The sequence below is a fragment of the Colias philodice genome, chromosome 9 (genome assembly GCF_061535455.1).
Source record: "Colias philodice isolate Cphi_HAF_F1 chromosome 9, ilColPhil1 Martin Lab GWU primary, whole genome shotgun sequence".
NCBI lineage: Eukaryota > Metazoa > Arthropoda > Insecta > Lepidoptera > Pieridae > Colias > Colias philodice.
In genome coordinates this window covers 10,260,917-10,280,817 of record NC_143094.1, presented here as the reverse complement: position 1 = coordinate 10,280,817, position 19,901 = coordinate 10,260,917, and the positions used below count along the sequence as shown (strand labels likewise).

The following is a 19,901-nucleotide window of genomic DNA, read 5'->3' as shown; positions in this document are numbered from 1 at the left end:
CGTACGATTTTGATTTTAAGATAAATTATCTTCATATTATAATATACATATACATAGTCACAATTAAGATATACGTTTAGTGCAACAAAATAATCGACAAGTAGAGGTAAATAATTTTTAATTGATAGACTCATTATATTAATATAAAAATATAATATTAAGATACATATTCGTTTCATAATATATTTATCAGTATAACATCGCACAAACTTACCTGTTCAAATAAAATTCCAAAATAATCGACACTACTAACTGCACTTATCACTTATCAATAAAGTCAATGTTAACAAACTTTATAGAACTTATCGCACCTACGTCGATATCGGATGCAAACACGATTTCAACTAACCAGCGACTACTGAAGTCAAGACCCAATGGCGTCGGTCAGCGACAGGGGTGCGGCGTCATACCATGCGAATATAAACCCGACAATTGCAAAAGGCAATACATCAGCCGATATCAGTAAGCACAGCGCACATTTTAATTTAGCTGCACTGTACAGCATGCCCCACACATGTCATTACCAATTCGCAGCTGTGTGCAAATCATACATCGAATGCGAATAAAAACAAGAGGTCGGGCGATTGAATCAACGTCTCGACTAAGTTCACAAGTGCAAGGAGAAGTTTATTAAGTCTGCAGTCGAAGTGAAAAAGTTAAAATTACTTTGAAACACGAGAAGTTCACTTGGAGTTACTTAAATTGTAAAAGGTTCCAAATACATATATCTTAAAATGTTTCCTGTAAGTAATAAATAGAGCCATAAAAGATTTTTACAGTTGAAAGTTATAACAATGGTACTCGAAATTGAAATGGTAACGCAATAAATATGCGGCGATAAGGAACAATAACACAGAACGTGTTGCATGATTGAGGGTATCTTCACGGAAAATGAGATTAGCATCGCAATTCAATTGAATCAGATACGAAACGATTCGTCTCGCTCGCTTGATAACCAAACTATCAGATTCATTCTCAATTTGACGAACTGATAGATCCTGTTGATTTATCCATGCCTTATTTTATGCATCGTTACTCTAGTTAGCCAATCATGTTTATGCAAATCTGCAATTTGCGTTGAATTATGCAACCACTTACGAAATGCAACTATTTTCAACGATATGTTAACGCATTTTATGTTTTCCTACCGCATTGATAATCTTTGAAAGTGTAAAAAATGTTTTATTGAGTTGGTTTAAGACTCGACAATGAAATTATCTCACACTACAACTATTGACTTCGGTATTAACTATGACGAAAAGCCTGATTAAATGTTATAACTATACATATTTTAAATTTCAATCACTACCAACTATATATTAAAACTTCCCCTTTTTCAATCACGTATAAAATCCAAAAGCCTATCAATTTTCAGACAGCAATATCCCATGCTAAAAGCAATTATGTAGCTAGACGGGTCCGCTAATGTAATCTTTTCCATCATACGTTAACTGGACACACCGTTATTGGATTTCAATTTACAGCATTATCGTGGTATTTGGTTAATTTATTAGATGCTCTTTCTCCATTTACCGTCAGCGAATCTTCATTCTAAAGTGTATCGTGTTTCTTGTATGTGTCTGCATTCTTATACCCATTTACAGGATTGGATCTGAAAGTTGTATGCAGCAAATATTTAATAACGACTCAGTTATCAAGACGTAATTTTTCAAAATTAATTAAAATAAAATATATTATTTTTAATTATGTACCAACTTCAAATAATTACCTACTTTATAGGGTATAATTATTCTCAAAATAATCTTGAAAAGCGATAGAAACTATAAAAGCCCGCACAAAAGCACGATTTAATACTCAATTCCACTAGTGGTATTATAATCAATGACCATAAAAAGCATTATTATAGTTTTTTAATCTTCCATTGTGGCTGTTGGCATCGTTGAGATTTCATTGCCCCGTAATAATGGGGAAATTAGATTGGAGTGTGAAAAGGCAGCTGCCGATTGAAATCAATCACTTTCAAATCACCGGTCGTGCTTGACACTAAAGAAATCATTTGATAACCTTATAGAATACGCAAGGGCACGGAAGGTAAGATGAGGTTAAGCAAATTCTATAAATTGTATCTAGATATTTGATTACTTGTCTTGAGCTTATTGTTGTAGTTAGTTTCATATATTTTTTTAAGAATAATCGACGACCTTAAAAGGATAAGCCAGGTTTTAGAATAATTGCCAGTCCTAAAAAGGATAATCCAAGCCAAAATTTGGTACCGTATGTACCAAATTTTATGGTATTTGAGCATTTATTACATTAATATGTTTGAATAACAAAAGTACAACTATACCAACATACAGACTTTCCCATTAGTAATATTACTAGGTCAATAAGCCACGATCGCATGGCAAACCGTACTAAATTAATAAATCACAGATTAGAAATAAACTTGTTATCTATCATTTTTAGGTTATTCATTTACATAGAGATTCTTTCATCATCGTTTTTCTCGTGTACACGTGTGGCTTTCTTTTCTACCGCAGCTAAGAGCTATGGCCTTGACCGGAGACCATATGGCTCCACATTTGCTTTACTTTACACCTATATAAGGACGCTCAACATCCAGCGTTTAAGATGCTTGAACCAGACAAAAATTGAGGTTAATGGAACTTGCATGAAATGTCATTCAAGCTTAATGTTAACATTTAAAGACGAATCTGATATTTAAGCCTGGATGGTATGACGTAAATTTCAATGGATTCAAAACAAAGATCACTTACAGATATTTACGATAGGTGTAAACAATTTTCATAGAGCTATAGTAAGTAATAACGTACTTGGAATTAAGATATCTTTCGAAGATATTATATTTCAGAATCAATATGTAAACGAATATGATTAATTTATCTTGAGAAATAACGGTATTTATTATAATGGAAATTCCTTCTAATAGGTGGTAGGTGGTAGGTAAACCTGGCTTTCTATGGATTAATAATTGATATGCCGACTTACCACGACGAGATGTTTACATAAACAGATTAGCAGGTAATCTCCTTAGATTGAAAGAAAATAAGTCGCAGTATCAGTAACTTAAAAATACTCTCTAAGACATAAGAAAAAATTGAATGTTTTCATTGTCTTCACGTAAATTTACTGTAAACCACAACATCTGACGTAAATATGATGCGCGAATTGGAAGTGTTGATTGCAAAACGAAATTAACGTCTTGAAAGTTATGTAACGCTGAACATCTATGTCAATGGAGCATTGTCTGTTATTCACTTAGCTGAATTTATCATCACGCTCGTTATACTTGGAATCAGTGCAATTGAAACTGGCAATATAAGTTATAACAGCTTAGAAGATACTCGATAAACAATACCTTCCTTTATTCAATAAGACATGGGCTACTTTGCTGGAGAATTATCGCTGCATTTTTTCGCGGCAAACAACTTTTTGCAAGTCATATAATTTGGTTACTTTGTATATAAGTTTGTTCTAGATTTCCCAGTGGTTTATAATTATTAGCATTATATCCGCTGTTTAAACGACGATTGACGACCTTCTGCAAATGATACTATGATTGCTTTGCTTCTTGCTATATACAGGGTCACCTGTATATGGCTCAGTTATGGATCAATCATAATAATATTTTTATAGATCATAGAGGCCATACAACTTTTTCTATAAAAAACTATAAATCATAGGATATAGGCTAAGGTGACTATTGACATAACATACCGTGTGTCTATCCAATACCTAAACTATAAAAATAAAATAACACTTTTAAATTGTATGCTTTTACTCACATCTTAAATAAGAAAGGAATTCAAATGTTAAAACCGTACCGAGCATTCACACTTAACATTAAAGCACTCAATCCCTTCTAAAGCAATCGTTTTAGGACAGTATTCGGATAGTTCAATAAAAATAGTTTTCTATTCACACACGTTTCACATTAGCCTCTACCAATCTGCTCCATATAGGAAGCTTACATGTACGTATTAGTTGATGTTTGGTATTGCGTTTGGTCAATTTGAGAACATTCGTGACTCACAGCTGTTACCACCTGCTCCGTTCGATGCCTCAACACTTGCTCCACTAATTCAGACATGACACTTGAACACTCGATAAGTGCGATATTATCGTGTGAAGTTTTACTGTAACTGCTGTACACTAGATTAGTTCACGAAGTAGCGTGATGTAATTCCTGCATTTCAAAATATTTTATGACCCTAACAATATGCATACATGTTTGCAATAACATTGCGACACCCGTGCAATTGTAATATTCATCAAATTAGACACGTATTTTCAAATTTAACCGAAGTACGAGTTACAATTGAATTTGCAAGATTGAATGCAAAACTAAAGAGCTTACTGCTTACAAAAGGATGACGAAGAAAATTGTCTAGACATGAAATATACAGGACGAGACTAAAAATATTGAATTTTAGCTTAGCTGGGACAGACAATTATTTGTAAACTTATTTCTTGATAAATCATATTGATCGTTTCATTTGGAACTAATTTGTTTAATTAGTTCATTAATATACTAATTCGAATTATAAAGTGGTTTTTTATGACTAAGGTCACAATCTAGTTTCCTCTTGTATCTCTGATGTTGAAAATATCGTTAAAGAGATAGCTCACTTCGCATCAGCACAAAGAGCGGATTTCGCTTGCAACCCTTTTGAAAGTCAGCGGTGCGGCTTATCAATTTTCGGAGAGCTCTTGTTTTATCACAGATAAATGCTAAAATAGGCTTAGATTAAGAGTTTAGAGTAAATGGAATTTAATCCTAAGATTCCATTCAACGATGTAACATTTAATTTATAAAGTCTTCTTCATCTTTATAGAGCTTAATAAAATTTAGGAAACGAATTAAGTTTCGTTCCACGAATCCATACAGTAATGGCTGGTTCACACTTTGATTAGTGCGAGTGCAGGTGATTAGTGCAGGTGTTTAGTAACTACGTGTGGACAGCGACTGTTTAGTGCAAGTGTTTAGTAGGCTGTGTAGTAAAGTGAATAGAAGCGTGTTCTATTTTTTTGCGAGTGGACTGCGAGTAGCCACGTCCCGCGCGCCCTCCCTTCCCCCTCACTCGCAGTGTGCCTGCCTAAACACGTCTGGACACGAGTGTTTAGTGTTTAGTGTTTAGCGTAGTGTGTAGCGTCGCGAATTGCACCATTGACCTGCACTCCCACTAATCACCTGCACTCGCAGTTGAATTGGACACTACTCGCACTACACACCTGCACTCGCACTAATCACCTGCACTCGCACTAATCAAAGTGTGAACCAGCCTTAAGGCTAAGTACTATGATTGTTATCATTGGGCTTACAAACGACCACACTGTCTCTTGATCTGTAACTGCAATAAGATATTTAGTGCATAAAGCGTATCCATCGTCCTTGCTCCACGCATATCGGGTTTACCCTAGCTTTTAGTTGCATTATTACAAAAGTAATAATTTATGGACATATAGTGTAGGTATTAATAGCACACATATTGCACAAATCGTTGTCAAATCGAAACATTAGTAACGCTTGTAATCTACAGTTTCTCTACTAACGGTGGCTTATCATAATGAATTTTCTCTCCTAACAACGAAACTTTTCTTATGTTTAATATACATATTATGACAAAAAAATTCCGTTACGTTTGATAATTCTTCAGATAAATTCAACAAAAATGGAATTAACGTGTCATTTTAATTAAGAACACCTGCTTTAAGCTCCCCTGCATTCTTATCTTTTATGACATCATTCCTGTCCGAATAGAGGTATATTCCAGGGACTTTAGTCTAAGCTTTACTCAAACAGTAAACCGTAGGAGCTTATTAACTGACGTTTCCAAAAGCGTAGGAGGTTCTCAATTCATAAGGGTTGTTTTCTTTTTTAGGTTAAATGACAGCATGTTCTTGTTTTTTACTATAAGATGCTTTCTCATAGTTATACTTTTATGGATTCTCCTCAGTACTTCAAATGAGAAGTATATTTATTACTAGCTGTGCCGCGCGGTATCACCCGCATTGCTCCAGTCCTGTTGGTCTTAGCGTGATGATATATAGCCTATAGCCTTACTTGATAAATGGGCTATCTAACACCGAAAGAATTTTTTAAATCGGACCAGTAGTTCCTGAGATTAGCGCATTCAAACAAACAAACAAACAAACTCTTCAGCTTTATAATATTAAGTATAGATTAGTATAAATTGAACCTCAAATGGTTCTGAATTACTTTCATAGAAGATATAAAAAATGACATATAACATACAATTGGAAGCTATAACCATAAAAAATGGTAATCATCTTGTCGACAAAAAAACATACCGGTGTTATTAAAATTGCCGTTTTCAAATACCAAGTAGCCGATGACTGAACATAATTATAACAGCTGTTGCTTCAAGCATTTAGCCTACAATTAACATACTTCGTTATAAAGAGCATAATATTAATTTAAAGTACGATGATTATTCAGAATTAGGACAGTTTCAAGAGCAAGTGCAATACTTTGCTCTGTATCATATTTTTTCATAATGACAGCCCTAGACAATAGAGCTTTAGCGTTAAATCAGAAAAACAATTTTTTTGTGCTATTTGTAAACAACTGCAACGCGGCAAGGTTACTTCAAATAAATGCACGTCGTTAATACGCATGAATAACAAGATTTATACGCAATACAAACTTTAAAAGAGACAAGCGTGAAGTTAATTTAGCAGGGAAAGTGTTATTTGCACCAAAGGCACTTTATTTGTGAAAACGACAACTTTATACAAAAAAGGGATAAGCCTCTCTTCTAATTTATTTTCCCCAGCTTGCAAGAGGCCAATCTTTCGGATCAAGCAGATAAAATATCATTGCAAATTACACATAATATAGTAATATATTCCAAGATATTGGTAACGTTGATAATGCGCAATCACGCAATTTTTAACATCAAAAATATGTCACATGTGAAAAGCATGTAAAGACACCTCAAACTTGTAATATATGCAATGAGAGTGTACTCTATACCTACTTCAAAAAAGATTTTCGTTTGGAAAGTCGAACTAAATAGCTTAACAATACCCTGCGTAAACATTGAGAAATATTAATGTCATTTTAAAATTCCTTATTATAATATTCCTCATGTTTAACTAAAATAATTTATGTTGATTCACATCAATGATAATTAACATTCCAAGATGGTATAGGTATTCGCTATTTGAGACCAATTTTACATGAAAGGGTACAAGATCCAATTATAACCCGTCTGTCCCCAGTCGCGTGCCTCCCGTGCCTGTCTCGGAGCTACATTAGCTCTCCACCTATGGAATGTAAAATATTATGTATAAACACAGCTCAGAGAGCAACCAATGGAATTCCCTTGGCTTTCCAAAACATGCCCTAAATCCATTGATATACGCGCCTATCCGACGTTTATGCGTGTCTGCGACTCGCGTGTAAAATTAGTTTAATTCAAAGATTCCAATGGAACTTAGTAGGTTTATAAGAAAACAAAAAAGTACCATTGACTTAATAAGTAGATGATTATGAAATATTATTACCCGTCACTAAATAGATTAATAAGTGCATCAAAGCGAATTAAAATCGACAGTCCTTCCGTCTTAACGTAGCCGAATACTTATAATACGACGTTATTACGGATTTCAGCCCCACACTATATCACTCCAGCGCTTTTGAAGCCGGCTTTAAAACTTAACGTTCAACTGCAAACATCGTGTGCATATCCGCATAGCTCAATATGAGAGAATTAATAATTTACCCACTCAAGCTAGTTTGTCGTGATTAGTATTACACGAGATTTTCAGGCCGTGCATTCATATATCATACTCCCAATGCTTTCAACTATGACTATGATATTTATACCTTTCAGAAATAGGTAAGCAGTAATTTTTAAGTAGCAATTTTTCCTGCGCTCATATTGCTGATAATAAAAACAGGCAGCAAGAGGTCACAATTAACATTAAATTTAATAACAAATTGTACGTACTAAATTTGATGCAAACTCACAAATTGGCCATTGTACCCGTCAATAATGTCCAATAAATTATTCAGTAGCGATTAATTAACGATAACAGCATCCATGTCCGCTAATGGGCAAATGGAACCGGTCGCGGCATTCCTAGGCTCCTAACAGGATAATGTAGATAGCCTCGTGAAGGTCAGGTTCAACTAGTAAACACCATTTGTAGCTATTGTGAGGACGGTGCTAAATTGCGAGATTGCACAATAGACCATTTGCTAAATGCTCCTTAATGCTGCCTCGTTTGGGAGCGTCGTTTGTCACCTTTTTGCGTTGCTCTAATGCGATGTTACCGTCTTTATTTGCAAGAACCATTTTAACAAATTGCTAGACATCATGCGGCTTAAAGCGGAAGATAATGAAGATCACCTTGGTTGCTTTTTAGGACACGCTGACCCATAATATTTTTCTTAAAAGTTTCTCAATATAGCCTGAAGTTTAAATACAGTACGCATTACATGATTTTCGAATATCTTTTTGTTACTATGTATACTCTATAGTCTATACGAAACCAGTATAGATCTGTCCTATCAATAGTCACGTAACAAAACTTACACTAGATAGAAGGAATATCGCCAAAGCTATTTATCATTCACGTTGCATAAATCGGGCCATCAGGAAATCATTTCTTAGGTGTTAGTGTGAGTGTTGCCATAGGTTATTCAAAAACCAATAAAGTTAACTAAATAAACACATCGTCTATCTTAATTCCCTACATAAGTACTTAATGAACTGAAAATTGGGGTGTGGCAGTTTACTCGAGCGCATTTACGACAAACTAACAGGAAAATAACAACTTTGAAGCGTATTTCTGATATGATTTCTAAATATCCAATGCAGAATTTGAATAATAAATAACTGGACATCTAGAACAATTAATACTTAAATAAGTTCCCAGGAACGATGAATAAATGAGATGTGTTTGCAGGTGGAATCATGGAATCTGGTGCCTTATTCAACACGTGTATTATGAATACTCTGCTTTCAAAGATAATGTTATCCTTCAAGAGATCCTTTCAAGAGATCTGAATGAGGCTACAGTCTCAACAATAGAGTTAAAACCCCTATTGTAGTAAGTGTCTATCTACTTATAGAGATTCTGATACGCTGATTTTTGCTATCAGTATTCTGATTATAATCTTCATATTATATTAGAAAAGTAATGAAAACTAAAAGCTTCTTTTTTAAACGGAAACGAAATAATTCTAGTCTGAATGGTGTTTATAGCTTCTATAAAAGATCCGTTAAAGATAATATAATTCAAACGCCTCATATAAACGTTATAACGTTTAAAATTAACGGTCTAATTATAAATAGAATAATTCTTCAGTCATCCGCTGATATTGGGCGACCACCATTGCGAGTCTCGACCACACTCAAACTTTGCGCACACGCACACACACACACACACATACACGTATACAACGCATGTAGTGTATGTAGTGTTTTATTATCACACGGAAGCGTTGGGGTGTCGATAGTAAAATTATATCAGCGGCGGCCTTAGGGGGTGGCGAACAGGGCAATCGCCCGGGGCCTCGCTCTTGCAGGGGCCTCGCGCAACAACCCACCCAAGCAAATTTAAAAAAATGAAAATGTGTGCATGTACTGAGTATGTTCATGCGTGTGTTTCATACACAAACGACGTTATTATCTCGGTGCTGAAATACATAATAGAAAACAAATTAACTGAAGTTTACCCCACTATCGAAATAGTCCTGAGAATTATTGCCACCACACCTGTGACAGTTGCGCCTGCTGTAAGGAGTTTTTCGAGGCTTAAAATTATTAAAACATATTTGAGGAATTCAATGACACAGGATCGGCTTCAGCCCTTGCTATTCTTTCAATCGAAAATGACGTAGCTCATTCGTTGGATTATTGTGCTTTAATTAAAGATTTTAGCCTTAGGCACAGAATACATAATAGTATTATAGTGAGCTAAACGCTACAGAACGGACACTCTCCGCCTCCCGCCAAAATTAAATACTTACCTCACCCCGTGCGATCGTGATTAAAATGGGCCACATTTTTCTGCAAGGACGATACGCAACGAAGATTGACAACATTAATCAAATTGACTTAAAGTAATTTTATTATTTTGGATTTGTGATTATCGTTTTTCGTAGAAAATGGTTAGATATTGTGCTGTTTACGGATGTATTTCATCAGAAAAATGCGATTTTTTTTTACGCTACTCACAAATGTGCCACACACATTTGCAGTCTCTACAGTGTGACTGTCAAAACGATAATTTTGTATGGAGTGTCCGGGGTGTGCCTTAGGAAAAGCCGCAAACATCAATTTTAAAATTTATCATCTCTGTATTTGTTAATTTGGTAAATCTTTCTATGTATAAATATATATATATATAAATATTTTAAAACTCAAATTTTATTATTTGTATAACTTTATAATTTCTCCTCAAACATGACAAATACCTAAACCAAACAACCAGACCTACTTTCGCTTCACATACATTTCACGAAGAGCAAAGGGCCTCGCAAAGGGCCTGCCGCCCGGAGCCTCGCAATGGGTAAGGCCGCCGCTGAATTATATAATAGATGTACAAGCATGCTTATAGCTAGAGTCGTGTGGACTATATCAAAGAGAAAATAAAGGGCTTATAAATTTAATAAAATTGAGGCTGTTTTTCATTTAGTAGACGTCATTTTAATAAAAGTACACCGAGAGCTTATACGAGTACCTACCTTATTAGATGATCTTATATAATTTCTTGCTTTTTACATTATACCCAAAAACGATTTAAGTTTATGTAATAGTTTTATATTTCGCTTCATTATTACTTAATATAAAAATTTAAACGCCACATCATTATCTATTAATTAAACTTTTATAAATATCAAGGATTTTAAAGTGATAATATCACGGCAATTAAGCAATGTCAAAATATATTTAATTTTTATTCGTTACAGTCCTAAATATAACACTAATTTATATTTAATTAATTGCTAATTATTACAATGTAAGCTTATCAAATTATAAGCAGTATGAAGTCATAAGTTCCGTAATTACTCGTATGTACAAGGTAAAAGATAAGCTTGTGCGGTCACCACTATTCAACGGGCAACTCTTTGGGGCAACTTATATATACAGGGTGACTGGTAAGACGTCAGACGCATTTTGACGAAGCTAAGCGAAGTTTCCTTACAAAGTCCAATTTTGTTTTTTACGAATTCAGCAAAGTTGTAGAACAAAAGTTGTTCAGTTTCATGAGTAGAAGCTCCTGTCTAAATTCGTCTAACGTGTTACCTTTCACCTGGTATAAGCAGCTTGTAACACACAACTTCTTAAAATCGATAATTATTATTAGTTATATCTTTATTGTATTAAAATACAGAAACAATGCATTTCTCAGACCTGATATTTGCTAAAATACAGATAAAGGGTTTCTTAGAAGGGGGAAATGGTTGAGTGAGCAATTAGTCCCCGGGGGCTTTATAGACAATAATATTTACAACGATCTCTTATAAAAACATAAAGCAATCGTTATACACTCGCACTTTACCACCACAATAAAGCAATATAACGATTTCATTGCAGTATAAAACCTAAGGACCCATTAGTATTACTTAATGAACTTCGTTCAAAGTTAACCCGTAACATCAACTGAGAACCGTTATTCTATCCACCGTATAGGTGGTAAAGGAAATAAAACCCGGCAAGTCAAACAGACGTCAGCTGTGTTTAAAGCACGCGTCGCACGTGTGTAAACTCAGATACAGCTATACCATAAACGATGAGAAGGATGAAGCTTGATTACATACAATGTTTTTCGGAACTACCTCCTTTTAGTAATGTTTAAATTGTTGTTGATAGTACAAAAATAGAGCAACAGACAGAAGCCGGACAAGGTAGATCTAGAAAAATTTACTAACTCAAAAATATTATAAAATTAATAAAATGTTGTAATTACCGGATTAAATAAAACTGTTCATAAACCTTTAAAACATTTCAGAAGTAGTAGATCTTTATTTCTTTTTAATAATCCAACGATCGAGAGCACTCGGCTCTTCCTTGATTTCAAGACGTCGATATTATAGCCAGACGGTTTTACAAAAGAATATTCTGTAATTGCAAGACAGCGACAATTTTCTTCTTCTTTTCTTTATTTTGTAGCGAATATACTATGCAATAGAATCTTTGAAATGATATTCGTTAAGGAATTGTCGCATTTACAACCTTTACCTTACTACGCTTTCAACGTAGGATAATAAACACTCAAAAGGCGATCACATTATTAGAAACAACGGGATCCGATTGCATAACGCCCATATGCAAATCGACCGATACATAATCTAAGCCCGTACTACAAGTATGAGTAATCTTTGATTATATTATGATGTCACGTATTAATTTAACCATTGAGAAATGCACACACAAATTGGAAATTTACAATCACCTCACAAGCAACAATAGTTGGAATTAAAAGTAGATGCATTTTAGAAGCAATTCTATTTTGACTGTTTATACCAAGTAATATAAATACCTGTACTAAACATTAAACTTAGGTATAACCGCGTGTATCTCAAGTCTCAACGCATGTGGTGCCGGCATGATTCATAGAGCCGTTCGATATGGTGTTGCTAGCAAATCGATTATGGCAAGGCCCTTCCTTTAGGTTCATTGCACCTCGATTGTTTTGCATCATACCGTCTTCTGCTGAGTGTCGCCTGCGTAATTATTCTTCACGATTGCACATATTTTGATTATATTTTTCGATTTTACCAACCGTCTTCATTAATTTACTGTCATTATAATTTACAGTTAATCTCACGGACAAACTTTCTCCAATTATCCGCTGATTTCTCAGTCTTTGCATGATTTGAATTAAGATTCAATGAAAAGGCAAAATAAGCTATTATCGATATGGCAGACGTGAAACTAATTTAAAAATTATTAATATATCAAAAGAATGGTCCAAATAAATTAAATTGCAAAGCTTAGTCAATAGCACAAACTCATAATGATCCCCATTCACTGCATCCGGTTTCATCCATCATTAAAGAGCCATTGGTAATTTTTTGCAAAAGTCTTTTTATAGTAAATTGCTTGCAGTTTCAGCCTGTTTAAAGTATTGCATAAGAGCCGTCACTTAGATGGGTGGTCGTTACGATTTTATATAATAGATGTAGAGGACGTAAATTAATCACATCCGGGAATAGTCAATTATGTAGATTTACAAGATCTTGTATAAATGCCCTTTGTACCTAATAAATACAAAAAAAACTTTAAAGTAAACTTGAAAGTCGAAGCGCACAAACTCCAGAGCCACTTATCCTTAACGACTCTCGACGTCGAATTTAGTTCTACTGCTCAAACAACCTGATTAGCGAGTTAAGTACATTTTTATATAATAATTGCAAATCTACAAGGACGTGAAGTTACATAAGCAAGTAAGGGTGGGGGAAATCGCAGTAGTGGCTCGGCCGCGACAATCCGGCGCCTAACAATACCAGTCCATATGAAGTATGAACATAAGTGTCTGAAATGTTTACCATTCGAAAGTTAGCATTCTTCACAAAAAAACTTTCAATGGCTCTATCAGATGTGGTATTCGAATAACATGTGTGCCGCCTGTTGGAGATTCCAATCGACAACTTCATATAGGAACTGATGAATATATTTAAGTCTAGTATAAGAATTTCCTGTCAATAGCATTGAACTAATTGCTTGAACTCCATTTTTTTTCTCAAATAATTTTGGGATCGTTTTCAAATTGATTTACTTTTTAAATAAAGTCTAATCAGTATTGTGCAGCTGGGCAACGCCTATACTTTTTCATTGATCAATCTTTTGCAATTCGTTTCTGTCAAGTTAAAAATACCCGGCAATAAATATTCAAACAACAAACCCCAATATTTGTTTAGATCTTTATCGTATCTGTACTGCGCCCCTGCCTCGTATTTCTAGACGATAAACATGTCCATGTGAATGTAAAACAAGATGCGAGCCCGAAATATCCCTGTTTAAATAAGCAAAAACACATGAACTCCATGTTAAATAACTAGAACTTACAAACTAAACGGGAATTTACGAATTAAAGTCTAGTTTTTGCATTGGCAGAAGTCCAGTGGAAACTCAGAAGATTGCATTCATCATAGCACCCGAGATTGATATGACTATTTTGAAACTCGAATATTAAAATTCTGTTAAATAAGTAGGTCGAATGTCGTGTCGCGTTTAAAGCAAATTATTTGTTTTGTTAAAATAACTGTTATTAAAAATACACAAAAATGCGGTATTGCGGTATAATAATTAATAATTGCGAACATATGCAATATGCATAATATAGAAAATATTTAAACAAATAGGTATGCAATTTTTAATTCTGAGTGTGTGTTTAACTAGTTGGAATGGCTGTTGTTACTATTGCTGACAAATTTTACTAACACTACGCTTACGTTAAAACAATACGTTTACTACGCTATACAATTAACCTATGACCAAAAAGTGCCTTTTAAATACTTTTAAATGACCGCGCAAAACGTCAAAGACAAAGCACGTGTCAATAGAAAATAGGCCACGTAAGGCGGAAAAACTGCAGCACAGGAAATTAACTGGAAGCGTTCAGAGAACTGCTGTAAAGTCAAATAATAATTTTCCGCGCCGGAACACTAACAATGTAGAGCAATTGCCGATTTCAAACTTGATATTCAACAAATCTATAACGTACATTTCGTGCCAATGAAATGTAATGTTTTGAGGGTATTATGAAGAAAATAGCTCTAACAAACAGCGCTAGTGGCGGGATTTGAGCAGGATAATGTCCTTTGAAACGTGTAGCAAGAGATTAGAATTTTGCTTTGCTTCCTGTGTACTGCTATAGATTACGTCATGAATGGCTGATGATTATTTTTAAATAATCATGAATTCATTGGATTAAACATATTCTGTTCCTGTTGACTGTCACCGCTGAACATAGTTTGATTATTCATGATAGACTCAGCTCAGCGACGCTGAAGAAATGAGGCATGCCGCATTCATAGTCCATTCATCCTTTTGACGAATTTTATAAAGAATTTGGAAATGAGGTTAACACGAGGTTTACATAGGAGTAACTGTTATAAATTGAGTATAATTTCGGATGAAATAATACAGTAATATAATATTGAAAATGCGATTCGTTGCCAAATTGAGCCTGGCAAAAAACTGACGGGTTCAAAAAAAGATCACAAAGGTTCTTTCGAGCCTTTTGTATTCGATAGAAAAACGAATCAAACAATATGTAATACATTTATAAGCGTACGGTAAATCTATAGATAAGAAATTTAACAACAAAAGGTCGCAGTCTAAAATGGACTGAACGGGTTCAATGACCGCGGACGGTAAGCGTTTTGAGATGCAAGTGTTTATTTACTAACTGATCGTTAAGATGTTATATTGCACGTGCGCGATAGTAAATATAAATCAATTCTCACCCGTGATAACAATCATTGGTATCAACTTTTGAAATATAGACTTTTCGTCTTCCATCTGGAATAGGGTTACGTATGTTTTGGGATGCTATAAAATTATAATTTAACGAAGCTACTAAGAATTTCCAAGAATAATTATTAAATGAGGAAGTTACAAATTTTAGGGAGAGATGTTTTGAATTTTACATTACCCATAAGCTGGTTTTTATCGTGGAACTTGAGGTTGAAATTGCAAGGGAAATGGCAATAGTACGATAAATAAATCATTCCAACGCGAACGAAAACAAAAAACACAGTATAATTACATTTGACCTTTCATATGCTCCTCGACCATGTCCATGTTCTGAACCAGGTGAGTAAATTCGTCCACTGGGCATTGAAATGTAGACCTTTTCTATAACACTATACACGACACAGCGATCAATACATGTACGTCGTAGGATAATATAAAAATAGAAATGCTTATAGTAATTTCGATATAGCCAAACATTTAAATGATTAATCCACTAATTGAAGTCAATATTAACAAGCGAAAATAAGTGTGCAAATTAAACTAAATTTAACAACCAGCTCAGCAAACTTGTTGACTCGCAAAATCTGGTTTATATTGAATTAATTATTACGTACAGCGTGTTTAATCGCGTATAACGTCAATCTTGTAAATTATTTGGAAACGATAATTAGGAACTAATCAGGTAATGAAGTGCTAAATTAAAGGTGTTTCTTAAATTATTCATAGGCTACTAAACGCGTGATAACAATCACTTTGTAATACCGGTGACAAATTAACGAGGAAATATTTCGTTCACGTGGTAATAAGAATACTTAAGAGGAAGTAATTCATATTATTGTGTCCTATTAAACGTTTACCAAATGTCGATTTCAAAATTGTGGTTATTACTTTTTTTTTTAACAAAGTGTTATAAAAACATATTATTATATCGATAATAATAGGTTTTTATAACACTATATATTATTTTATCGATATATCTATCGAGATATATCGATAAAATAATATATCCATTCGTATTTTACTATGTTATTAATTCCATTATTACATTCATTACATCTCTCTATATTTATGTTCTACCAACACGAACTTTTGCACTGCAATTATTTAGCTTTACGAGTTTCACTAACAAAACCTTGCTTTCGAACCGGTTAATGGAAAACTTACCAATAAATATCTTATCGAAATCAAAATAATAAGTGTCAAAAGTTTAATTTACTTACACGCTGCACAATCCCGTGTACACAGATTCAATGGCACAAGTAGCACGTTAAACAAGCAAAAACGTCACTGTGTTCAAATACTGTTATACAGTTATTTTAAAGTTTAATGTTTTTATCAGTATTATGTATATTTATTTGGCACTCGTTAGCGAACACGTCCGTCCGCTAAGTAGGTCTAAGCGATACTGCATGCTGCAGCTGCCAGCTAGTAGCCACAGCGAGGGCCGCGGAGCTACGATTAACGAATGCTAAAAGAATATTCGAATTTCGAAGCGCTGGAACACGCCGTAGTCGCATACCGCACCGCATTTTTCATGAAATGGCTCTCCTCTTTCAAAGAGGTCGAGATTAATATGGAACTTCTTCAATGGCCTTTGTTACAATGGCAGTGGTCCAGTATCAAGATTGTTTGATATAGCCGTTGTTCAATGCTATGAAATATTCATGCCTCAATTAATTTTCGTGTTCGAGCTTTTTGCAAATTTTCAATTTTTAGACATCTATAGAGACGTTTAACGTTCTCATTGTAAGTATAAATTATTGGAAAAGATAATCATAAATGAATACTTAATAATATAGTCTAATTGGTTACGGCCATTAGAAATAAAAGCACACGTGGAGGGTTCAAAGCGTCATTATATAAAAAATAGCACTAACAAGAAAGCAGCATCAGAAGTTGCATTCCATTATAAGTAGTCAATAATGATTCAACTAAGTGTGTCATGTTTGTGTGTCGCCGGGTGTCAGATGAGTGTCCGGTTGGGAAGCGAGCGAGGCCGGGATATATACAAAAGGTATAGAGACTATAGATGCGACTTGCAATCATATTTTCCACTTCATGACCGTAGGAAGCCAGATTTTATAGCAAAATTAATCAAAAACGTATCTGTCCTTAACACTTTTTAAAGTTAGCAATTAAAATACACCTAGTATCCATATACCTACATGTTTAAAATTTTAACCAATTTAACGATAAAAACGATTATTTCCATGTAGTAAACAATTTTATAAACAGCTGTTGCCTGCAGCTTCGCTTGCGTGGAAAAGATAAATTTTCATGGTATAAGTTTTTATCCCCTATTTTACCCCCTTAGGGGATGAATTTTCTAAAATCCTTTCTTAGGGGATGCCTACGTCCTAACTCCTAACATCTACCTGCATGCCAAATTTCAGCCCGATACGTCCAGTGGTTTGGGCTGTGCGTTGATAGATCTCTATATCAGTCACCTTTGAGTTTTATATATATAGATTATAAAACACAATGCAATCAAACAAGTAGGTCAGTTTGGGCTTAATGCTTTCATTCGAGAATCAGTCAATTTGCAAACCTATAACTTTACAAAACACAAATATTAACGTACAGTTGAACCCGCATACTTGGTACTAATTACATAGTAACTATTTAGTAATCTGTGGCACTACATTACGTACTCTACTTCTTACTACAAAATAATTAAAACAGCGCAAATCACTTGCCCCAGTAATGTCAAAGTCACGTAAGTGCGTAATCGAGGTAATGCCTAGGCCAGTGATTATCCATTGCACCACATGGTCTTAAGGTCATATGTTAGCCTTTCAAGTATACAATTAAAAGACATAATGTAATTTCTCATCGAATAGGTCACGGAGTTGCAAAAGTATTTGAAGCAAGTAAAGTCGAGATCAAGAATGCCCCTTGAGTGCTGTTCAGACTGGGTCTGAAAGTTTGTAAACATTCTTTACATTTTCATTGTAAAATGAAAAAATAATTCCGTATCTCTAATGCAAAGCAATCACAAACAGATGTCTTAAAGAACTTGCTTTGTGACATCTATTTTTAAACAAGAATAAAAAATGGATTTAAATCTTAGATATTTCACAAAATTTAACATAACTTGTTTATAGTTTCAATAACTTCAATAATTATTAATGAGAAGGTTACTGTTCCACTAAGCGTCGGAAAATCGTACGTTTTAATTTTATAGTAAACGAAAAAAAGTTAGCTGAAGTATTAGGAGTTAGTACTTATGCAGGAAGGTAGTACACTAATTAAAGGTGTCTTGAGAATTGATGTTTTTATAGCTATAGAATTAACAAACGTTATTTTCACTACGAGACAGATAATTAATTATAGACACTCATTTACAGAGGCTGTAAATGGACTTGTTTTAGCCTTTAGGACCAATACGCAAGTGAAACTAAAACCCCAGTAAAACGAACCACGCGGTAAATTTTCCAATTTTCTCATATAGTTTCAATTACAAAACCTTTCCCCAATGGTCCAGTTACATTGTTACATTTGTCGTGCGTTGATACAGTAACAAATGACTATCGGTTACAGTCGACTGACCCACATGCGGTTCACAAATGAGCTGGTTAACTATGTACCAGACCTAGGTACTATATATGCGTAGAAACATTTGATCTTGTTCATGCTGTATATGCCAATGTAATTTCTTTATAGCTCGTCATAAAAAGGTTTATCGTGGATTCAATGTAACTTTTAGAACCTCATATGAAATATCAACCTTTAAACACAGCTTTTAAATGATAACTTTATCCTGCTGGTCTTTATGTCATTTCGTAAAGATAATTTTGAAAAATATTCTTTAGAATGTAGCCGGGTATCCACTTAGGTTCGCCGTGGATTGCGAACAATGTGTGCTCCGCGAACGTGAACGTGTATAGTGTACACACTTAGGCTGCAACATCAGTGCTCCTGTCGGAGCGCTAAATTCCGCGCTCCGGTCTCCAGTAGACACACCACAAACTGTCGGTGCAAACATGCCGCCTCCAGAATTAGTAGGAAGTGCAGCTTATATTTTGATACATTATATTGTGATGGAATACAAACAACCTCCTCAATTTTGGCAAGGTAATATGAATAAGGGAAGAAGAAATAATGAAATAATGCATATATTCATCATTTCATCGGACCACTCCATGTTCGCGAACTTAACAAACACACGCTCGCGTCCACGAACAAACTGCGCTCCCCTTTGAGTTCGCGCAAAAAACCGCTTCCGGAGCGCTCCGCCGTGCTCCGATCGTGCTCCAGTCGCGCTCCGCGATCACGACGTATCCATTATGTTTGGTTTGCGGAGCGGGCGCGTTCGCAAACCACGGCGAACCTAAGTGGATACCCGGCTTATATTGGTTCATGCCGACAACCAGCAGGCCTCCGCCAGGTAATAATGCGGTACATACATAAATTCATAGTTCATACATTCTATCAAAATTGCTAAGAGATTTTTGCTGT

At 34.7% G+C, this 19,901-nt stretch overlaps 1 protein-coding gene across 4 annotated transcripts in view; it reads right to left on the bottom strand.

Annotated features, from left to right (window-relative positions):
• The window catches only part of corn (microtubule-binding protein cornetto), a 59,446-nt gene that overhangs the window by 23,145 nt on the left and 16,400 nt on the right, over positions 1 to 19,901 (bottom strand). For 2 of the 4 annotated variants that reach the window (XM_089699438.1, XM_089699441.1), the window contains exon 1: positions 16,664 to 16,856. The exons of 1 other annotated variant lie outside the window; for it this stretch is intronic. The gene's annotated coding sequence lies outside the window, so the exon portion shown is untranslated. Of the gene's footprint in view, positions 1 to 214; positions 352 to 16,663; positions 16,857 to 19,901 lie in introns of those variants that run through there. One more of the 4 variants, XM_089699440.1, reaches the window with a different exon arrangement.